The sequence below is a fragment of the Cryptotermes secundus genome, unplaced genomic scaffold, assembly GCF_002891405.2.
Source record: "Cryptotermes secundus unplaced genomic scaffold, Csec_1.0 scaffold296, whole genome shotgun sequence".
NCBI classification, from domain to species: Eukaryota; Metazoa; Arthropoda; class Insecta; order Blattodea; family Kalotermitidae; genus Cryptotermes; species Cryptotermes secundus.
Window position 1 is genome coordinate 435,110 of NW_019737985.1, and position 9,406 is coordinate 444,515.

Sequence of the window (9,406 nt, forward strand, 5' to 3'; positions counted from 1 at the left end):
CAACAGAATAATTTTTTTAGTTTATCACACCCACACAACCATGGAATAGCCTCATATAAACTGGTATTGAAATGCCGTGTGCAAGATTTCACTTTTGTATGTAAAGTTAGATTAGGCTTAGGTGCACCTTCTTCTATTATCTTAAGTTTCTCATTATAACTGAGTGAACTGAACGGTGTTTGAAGAAGTTTTTCAATCACACAGTGGTTATCACATGAAAGTGTCATGTTTCTATTTTTAACTTAACAGCAATCACAAAAACACTGTCATAAAGTTATAATTACGCAAAGCAAAACAAATTCTGTATCGAGAAAAATACAGAATAATAACTAAACTGACTTGTGCATAAGTGATACGCTCTAACACCTTTGTGAAACTAGTAAACACGCTTAACTGCAAGGTCACAGACTATCCTACTGCAAATTGCAATGCCTTACATCTGGCAACATTGCTGGAAGCACGAAGCTGATAGCATACCATAACGTATAGCTCACTTACAGACAACATTGACATGAGTCAGCCAGTTAACCCAGAGTAGAGTGGAAGCGAAAGACCTGCTGCTTCCGCGCGTGTTGCAGTTTAAAGTTCCCTGCATTTTGGAAGAAAATAACTGATCTATCCTGATAAATTGTTTATGTAACACATTAAAACTTGCAATATTCTCATTATATGTAATATATGTTCTCAGATTAATTAATATTTTGAAGTATAAAATATTTTTTCGAAATTGAAAAATTGCCAGAAATGTTCTTGGTTGCTTTTCTATGGGGAAGCAATGCTTCCACCACATCCATGTACCCTACGCCCCTGGTGCAAACACTGGGATAGTATACAGCTGGGTCCTTACTGCTTCTTTCCAGATGCTTTCCATTTCATATATTAACCTATTGTTCGAAGATAAACAGTTTGCCGTACTAGCAGCATCGTAGGGTAACTCACAACGACTTTGGTAGAAATTTCGTAAAGCAATTCCTTGCCGGAATGTAGAGCAATACGGTATTCTTGTCTAGGTCTACTGCGCCTATAATAGGTGTTAGTAGCCGCGAGGTCTAATGCATGAACCGCTTTCACTCGCTCGGAAGCTTGGATCGAGGGTTCGAATCCCACTCAAAACATGGATGTTTGGTGTGTGTATGCGTTTATTCTGTTTGTGTTGTCCTGTGTTTAGGCAACGACCTTGCGACAGGCTGATCATTCATCCAAGGAGTCCTTCCGTCTGCGAAAAATGATTACGGAACTGAATAATAGGCCTGTGTCTTAAATGAGCGGCAATATCAATTGAAAAAAAAAGTGGTGCGGAATTATCTCATGGATTCATCTGGCTCAGGCTACTAGACCAGTGAGCACGGCAATAAATTATGGGGTTCCATAAGAGGCGGGGTTAGCGTGACCTGCGGCTGTTCAAGAATGTGCCCCGTTAGTCAGTACCGAAGCGCCTCTGGCACAATTCAGTCCAGAATCTTTCGCCTCTCCATTTCCTCTCTGAGAACGCGGCGACTAAAATGCCGTAAACCTTTCTTCGTTGGGGAGGGATATGTCTTTCGAAAATGCATTAACTCTGCATTAGACGAAGTTAAAACTGCATGGGATTAATAGGGGTATGGGAAGACTGTCACTGTCTGTGGAGGCACTATGCTACAAGCAGGAAGGTCGCGGGTTCGAGTCCCGATAAGGTGGATCCTTTCAGCCGCACTATGGCCCTGGGGTCAACTCAGCCTCTAAGAGAAATGAGTACCAGGAATCTTCCTTGGGGGTTAAAGGAGGACGGCGCGTAAGTCTGAGAAGTTCACCGCCATCTGTGAGCCGACCGTCTAGAGAAAATGTTGGAGCCTCGACCTCTCACAATCCTATGGGCCTCGATGGCCTGTTAAAGGGATAGCTTTACCTTCTAACTTTTTTACCAAATTCTATACCTACACACAACAGGCATAATTGTATTTCTGTACATTTTAATCTCTATGTTCTTAGAGAGCAGACGAGAAGACAAGATTCTGGACTAAAGTAAACACACAATGTTCTCATAAATATGTGTGTATTTACTCATGAACAGATCGCGTAATATAATGACCGCCTCAGTTGTCTATGGTCAGAGTTCCTGGCTACAGATCCAGAGGTCCCGGGTTCGATTCCCGGCGTTATCAGATTTTCTGAGAAGTAGTGGGTCTGGAACGGGGTCCACTGAGCCTCATGAGGATAAATAAGTAGCATTTTCAAGGAAATAGAGGCTCCGGTCTAGAAAACCGAAATTAACAGCCGTGGGGATTCGTTGCGCTGACCATGCGACACCCTCTATCCGCTACTGTTGGTACCAACTTCGCCGACAAGCGGCGGTCCCTCGGTCGGTATAGTTCGCTTGCGGACTCAAGCTACGGAGTTTGTTTTGTTTTTGTCATATAATAAAGAAGTACCGGCTACTTAAGTATTTAAGTAATATATGAAGGAAACTTTATACTTAAAAATGTTAACGGAATTTTGGGGTTTAAAATTAAATCTCAACAAATGTAATATATTAGAGAAAAAAGTATTGGCACGGAGGAATCAATGATACATCTCACGTTACTACTGAGTATTTAGCAGTCCGATTATGATCGAATTTTCAACGTTAAGTCTAATAAGTGTTCGCATTTATTTTAAAGTGCATAATCGAATGAGCGTCGGACTAATTCGTGCTGGAGGATTTTTTTTTCCTTGGCACTACAGCCCCAGTGGGCCTAGGCCTACCCCCATGAACTTCTCCGTTCACTTCGGTTTTTTCTAGATCTTATACAATCGGTAGGAATCCTTGGACGAGTGATCAGTTCGTCGCAAGGCCTCTACCTGTACACAAACACAGAAAAACGCACACACACAAACTAAACATCCATGCCCTGAGTGGGATTCGAACCCACGATCCCGGTTTCCAAGCGAGCGAAGACAGTACATGCCTTAGACCGCTCGGCTACCGTGACCGGCGGTTGGAGGATTTACTGCTTTCAAAACTGATATTGCCTGATGCAATGAGGTCTTCACGGCGGTTCCCTGCTGGTACTGATCCTGTTTTTTTTTTTTATTATTTTAACTGTGTAGATATGAGATGTATTACCACTGGGTAGTTACTTCTGCTTGCAGGTGGCAGCAGTAATGTTTCGCTATGGGATTTGCCTAGCTTTTGGCAGAGCTTGATTTTTGCCCGTTGTTCAAATTGCCACATTTTCGATTTCCGCCACTTGCATTTAACTGCAGTTCACAATAGAGGTCGTAGTTCTACTTGCGCTGTTTGCACACAACTACCTCTTGCTGTGACGAGAGATGAACCGACAGGGCATCATATCGTGCCTCAAACTATCCTCTATAGTGCACTGCAACGACGCTTTGCGGCCATTCCACGAACTTAATGACTGTGGTAATATACAGGCGTGGTTCTTGGTCTCTTAACATGAAATTGTTATCCCTGTGCTTACTTAATTCGGCATTGCGCCATGAAGGCATAAGGGGGAGTGGAGGTATAACTCTATCATTCTTGACCTCGGCACTAGATGGGGGTGAGTGGTCATCTTCATGCACGGGGCGCTTTGTCCAGTGGAAAGAGCTCCAGGTACCCAATATACATGAGGTTGGGTGGGCCTCAAAGCCGGTCTGGACGCTGTCTTGCCTCTGCCGGAAATCGAACCCCGGCCCTCCAGCCCGTAGCTCGTAAAAATGAGGTCAGTATTAAAAATATTATGAGAAATAAATCGTGTCCAATCCGTGAAATGCGTTGAGTGCTGGAATTTTGACGTAATATTAAACCGTTTTTAACAGTTCAAATTTCAAATAGTACAAAACGGCAATGCAATTAGCGGTATCTCGTATTGTTTACCAGAAATGACAGTGGGTGAACACTTATTTCCGTGACAAAGCTATAAAGATCGTCATGGCTCACCCCTTCACGACTTAGGCGATAATAATCTCTGCGCTCTTTGAATAGCAAAGCAGAATGTGTTGCCACGTCACGCAGGCTGCTTGTTATTCCGCTGGCACTAATTTAACCAGCTGACTGGTGGGCTCACACCCCTCACACCATTCAAGTGTGGTCCTTTGGTTCCTGACTCTCTCTTAGAGCCTACTGTCCAGTAATTCTTTCTCCGGTGTTGCTGGCAGTTAGGAGAAGGGACGAGGGTTGTATTTCTAATGTTCGCGAACATGTTGCAGTAGTGTATTGGTGTGTGTGTGTGTGTGTGTTGGGTGGGGGGGGGGGCAGGATTATACTGTTCGACGCGAAAACATCTACTATATTTCGCGTGGGATATTTACTTTCTTCGTCTGCTGTTTTAAAATGTAAAAGTTAAAATATATACAACCATAATTTTTCTTGCGGTATTATGCATGTAAAACTTGGTTCCCGAATTTTAAGAGAGGAACATAGACTGAAGGTATTTGAGAACAGGGCGCTGAGAATATTGGAACAAAGTGGTATGAGGTGGTAGGTTGGAGAAACAATATACAATAATAATGAGCTTCATATCTTCTACTCTTTAGAATGATAAAGTCAAGGAGGAAGAGTTGGGTATGGCATGTAGCACGCATGAGGGAAAGGAGGAACGCATATAGGATTTTTGGTGGAAAGCCGGAATAAAGGACCATTGGGAAGGTTAGACGTAGGTGGGAGAATAATGTTATAATGGATCTTGGAGAAATTGGTTGGGGTGTTACGGACTGGATTCATCTGCCTTAGGATAGTGACCACAGGATGGCTCTTGTGAACACGATAATGAACATACGGGTTCCATAAAATGTTGAGGAATTTTGGAGTAGATGAGCGACTGGCGGCTTCATAATATTTTCCTCGGTATTCTGATCTCAAACATACACAGTTCATATGCTGTATGCAACGCCCAACAGTTTTATGTCTACAGTCTGTGCGAAGGGCTATCCAATCTGAAACGGAGAAAAGTGTTCAAGATTAGATGTTGTTCCATAATTAGCAAGTCTGACTGTACCGCGCATTGTTCCTTTAAATCTTACACGATATTCTTCGATCTTTACGTACTCCACGCATTACTTTCCGGTAGCGTGTCTGTACGGCGACGTGCTGGTCGGTCCGGGATCGATTCCAGGCAGTGCAAAACTATTTTCTATACACAGCGTCCAGACCGGCCCTGGGGCCCACACAGCCTCCTATTCAATGGGCACCGGGCGCCCTCTCCCTGGGGGTAAAGCGGCCGGTGCATGAAGCTGGCCACTCATCACCATCTAGCGCTGAGGTCGAGAATGGTGGAGCTATACCACCGCTACCCTCGGTCTTCACGTAATTATTTATTATTATGATCATCATCATCTTTTGTCACAGGTTTATTTCCTGGTATTCCTTTTCTTGAACCAGTGATGCACCTCACCAATCAGGCTTCAAGCTTCGCACTGTAGCACTTTCCGCAGTATGTGTGATGTTCCCAGGATAGCTGTTTTTTGCAGTGAATCTATGGAGTGCTTACCAGGAATTAGTTCCAAATATTTTCTCAACCCTCTCGTGACTGTACCCGTGGCTCCAATAATTACTGGTATCACAAAACATTTCATGTTCCACATTCGCTGAATTTCGATGCTTAAATTTTTATATTTTATATTTTTTATATTATTATTATTATTATGGCTCTACAGCCCTTTGTTCGGCCTTGACCGCTTTTCAGCCGGTAGGACTCCTTGGATGGGGGTCAGTGCGATGCAAGGCCTCTACATACACACAGAACAACACAAACATACACAATACAGTTTTCTATGCCTTGAGTGTGATACGAACCCACGATCCTAGCGTTCGAGCGAGCGAAGGCAGTTCATGCCATTGTGATCAGCGTCTTCATGGCATGGGTACGGTAAAAGAAGTTAAAGTTGTCCCTGTGCGTAACTAATTAATCACTAAGCCATGAAGGCGTATGAAGAAATGGATATATAGATCCACATTTTCTTGACCTCGGCACTAGTTCGAGGTAAGTCGTCAGCTTCACGGCCCGACCGCTTTACTCCCGGAGAAAGAGCCCCCCCGTACCCGTTGGATAGGAAGCTGGGTGGGTGGATCAATCTGGAAGACGCGGAGAAGAGAAAATTATTGACATTACTGGGCCTCGAACTCCGAACCCTCGGCCGTCCAGTCCGTAGCCAATCGCTATTCCGATGGAGATATCCTGGCTCCTCTACGATGGCATAGTAATTAACTCGTTAAACACAGGGGCAACTCTACTGTGTCTGTCTAGTAAAGCCTTCATGCCGTTCGACTTAAGCCACTTAACGAAGCTGTGTTAACTTGGGGAAATTAAGTACAATCAGACTGCGTCACACCAAGATGAGAATGAACCCGCTGCGCTATCGCAAGGCCTCTGACCCTCGCTATCAGTTTCTGGAGACGGTCTGGCTTATTGTGGTGAAGATGCTACCGTGGGGTTATGCTTTGCTTTCAAATACAGACAATATCTGGAGACTATTGCCAAGCACAGGACATTACTGTTTGGTAGCCAATAGAGCTCTGTCGAACTGTTCAGACAAATGTACCAATGAAGGGATCTATGTTGTGGAATTTGATGCCGTGTAAATCGTTTCATCGACATTTTGGAGGAACGTGTTGCCTCCATCTTCATTTTCGAAGGTAAAGTTGTCCCTGTACCTAACTAATTAAGCACTACTCCATGAAGGCGTATGGAGGAGTGGATCTATAAATCCACTCCCCCATATGCCTGCATGAAGAAGGTTCGTGTGGTTGTTTCAAAGGTAAATTACAAGTAATACAATATTATGTACACAAGACCTTTTTGAGTTCCACTTCATATGATTATTTCAAAGTATAGGCGCAACACCCACAATCACTGGACACCAATAATAAGGCTATATATTCTACTTTCGGTACCTCCATTATTTGTCTGGGTGACGGGATCGCTCAGGCGACATAAGGACTTGAGGCTCTCGAGGCCCTGTCCGTTGTGGCCCGGGAACTGTTACTTCGGGGATAAAACGGCAGGAGCGTCAAGCTTATAACTCACTTCTGTCTAGTGCCGAGGTCAAGAATGGTGGAGCTATACCTCCACTCCTTCGCACGTCTTCATGGCTTGATGATTAATTAAGCCCAGGGATAACTTTACTTTTTTACCTTACATTGTGCATTTGTATACAATCAGTACAGCCAGAGAGCCGCCGAACGAGAGAGGGGGCTGAAGGAGAACGAGAGAGAAACAGACCAATGTACAATGTATTCTTGTATTAACTTTTTTTTTCCTTGGCACTACAACCCCAGTGTGCCTAGGCCTACCTCCATGAACTTCTCCGTTCACTTCGGTTTTTCTAGATCTTACACATTCGGTAGGACTCCTTGGGCGGGTGATGAGCCCGTCGCAAGGCCTCTACCTGTACACAAACACAGAAAAAAACAGACACACAAACTAAACATCCATGCCCTAAGTGGGATTCGAACCCACGATCCCGGTTTCCAAGCGAGCGAAGACAGTACATGCCTTAGACCGTCTCAAATTAGAGTCTCCAAAAAAGCTAGCAATCGGCAGTCCGGGGGGAAACTGGTTTCTTACTTACAGTAAAACGGGTAATTTTATTGACTTATTGTTCTTAGGGCCGAGGAAGAAAGCAGGTGGCAACCAGAGCCACCTCTGCTTGACACCTGCTTTCATACTGGTTTCTTGCTCGGCTTATTCTTCGACTATGAAAATGGAGATATGTTTTTCCGAAACGTCGGTAGTCTGTAACGGACTAGATGGTTTTATATCCCAGAAGATTTAAATCTTCATAATTACCGCTGTGAGAATCCCAAATCCTGCAAATCTTGTTCTACAGTTTTCACAGCTGGAGTCGAACATATGGCTTTCGGCAATTCGTCGAGTGGGATATTAAAGGTTTACCAGTGTTTCGGCGAATGTTATAGTCGCCATATTTCACGGTTAATTGCTTTTGTGGCGGGGTGGGGGGGNGGGGTGGGGCTATAAAATCTTAGTAGATCTCCCTCGAAATCAACGCTCACTGTGAGAGCTATGAAAGTGTCCCAGGTGTTTGGAGCCACACTTCAGGAGCGTACTGAGGGTTCCCTATAGAACAACTTCGAAATAGGAACCCTTGTTCGCAAACGTAAAATAGCAGCGCTAGAGCGGCATTTAATATCATTTTGTTTAAACTCGGCACCTCAATGTCGAAGAGCATGCACAGGCATATTACACCCTCCAAACTCTTAAGACTCACCTGCTAGAGTAGATGTTGGCATTGGCGCCCTACATTTTCAATGCATACGTTACATCGACGCAAGAGACTTAGGCGCACCCTTTCAAATATTCCAGGTGTCTCACGGATCACGTCACATGCAACAAGTATTCTGGCCAAGAGCTCGAATTCATTATCCACAGGCATGTCGTAGATCAGGCTTTTCACATGGCCCCAGACGAAATAGTCCAGTGATGTCAAGTCAGGGGATGGGGGTGGCCAAGGCACTGAGCCTCCTCTTCCTATCCAAGGGCCATGAAAAGCAGCATCCAGATAGTCTCGTGATACAATGCTGAAGTGTGTCGGCGCTCCGTCATGCTGTATCCACATTTGCCTCCTCACAATCAGTGGCACGTCTTTAGCAAAGTTGGAAGGATACGACCCAGGAACATTGTAAAAGGGCCCATTGAGTCGCGATGGTAGGGGGAAAAGCCAAATCAAGTGATAGCCAATGACGCCCGCCCACACATTAACAGAAAATTACGCCTGGTGGTAACCAACTTCAGTAGCGTTTGGGTTTTCGTCAGCCCAAACGTGGCTGTTTCGACAGTTGAACCAGCCATCCCTTGTAAACTGCGCTTCGTCTGTGAAGAACGCGTGATTCAGGAAGTTGGGCTGATGTAAACACTGGTTCAGTATCCACTGACAAAATTGAACTCGTGGAACGAAGTCAGCTGGACCTACGTCGTGTACTCTCGTTGGATGATACGGATAAAGTTGTTGGTCATGCAGGATCCTCCAAACACTTGATTTTGATGTCCCCACAATCTTGACAATGGCACGAGTGCTGGTGGATGGCTGTCCCTCTATGCAGTGCAGTTCGACATTGAGGCGCCAAGTTTAAACTAAATGATTTTAAATGCCGCCCTAGCGCTGCTATTTTACGTTTGCGGACATCGTTCCTATTTCAGAGTTATTCTATAGGGCAGTGTTCCGCAAGCTTTTGCTACTCGCGGCACTCAACACGGCACACCAAAATGTTATTCCCCTCAAAACGCATATCAGACAGGTTTAAGGTCTTTCATTCTGGTCCGTCACACTAACAAATTAACAATCAAGTTCCTTCCGTCAAATGTGACACTTTTTTAAGTTTTCCACCTCGTCACCACCTGCCTTACATGTTTCGGCTCACCACGGAGCCATCATCAGAGGCATTTATAGTAGAAAAAGAAATCACCAACACACAAAACTTCACTTTGTC

The 9,406-nt window shown here is 44.5% G+C and overlaps 1 protein-coding gene across 10 annotated transcripts in view; it reads right to left on the minus strand.

The window, feature by feature from the left end:
• The window catches only part of LOC111870596 (tolloid-like protein 1), a 181,436-nt gene that overhangs the window by 134,011 nt on the left and 38,019 nt on the right, over window positions 1-9,406 (minus strand). The window lies entirely within an intron of this gene.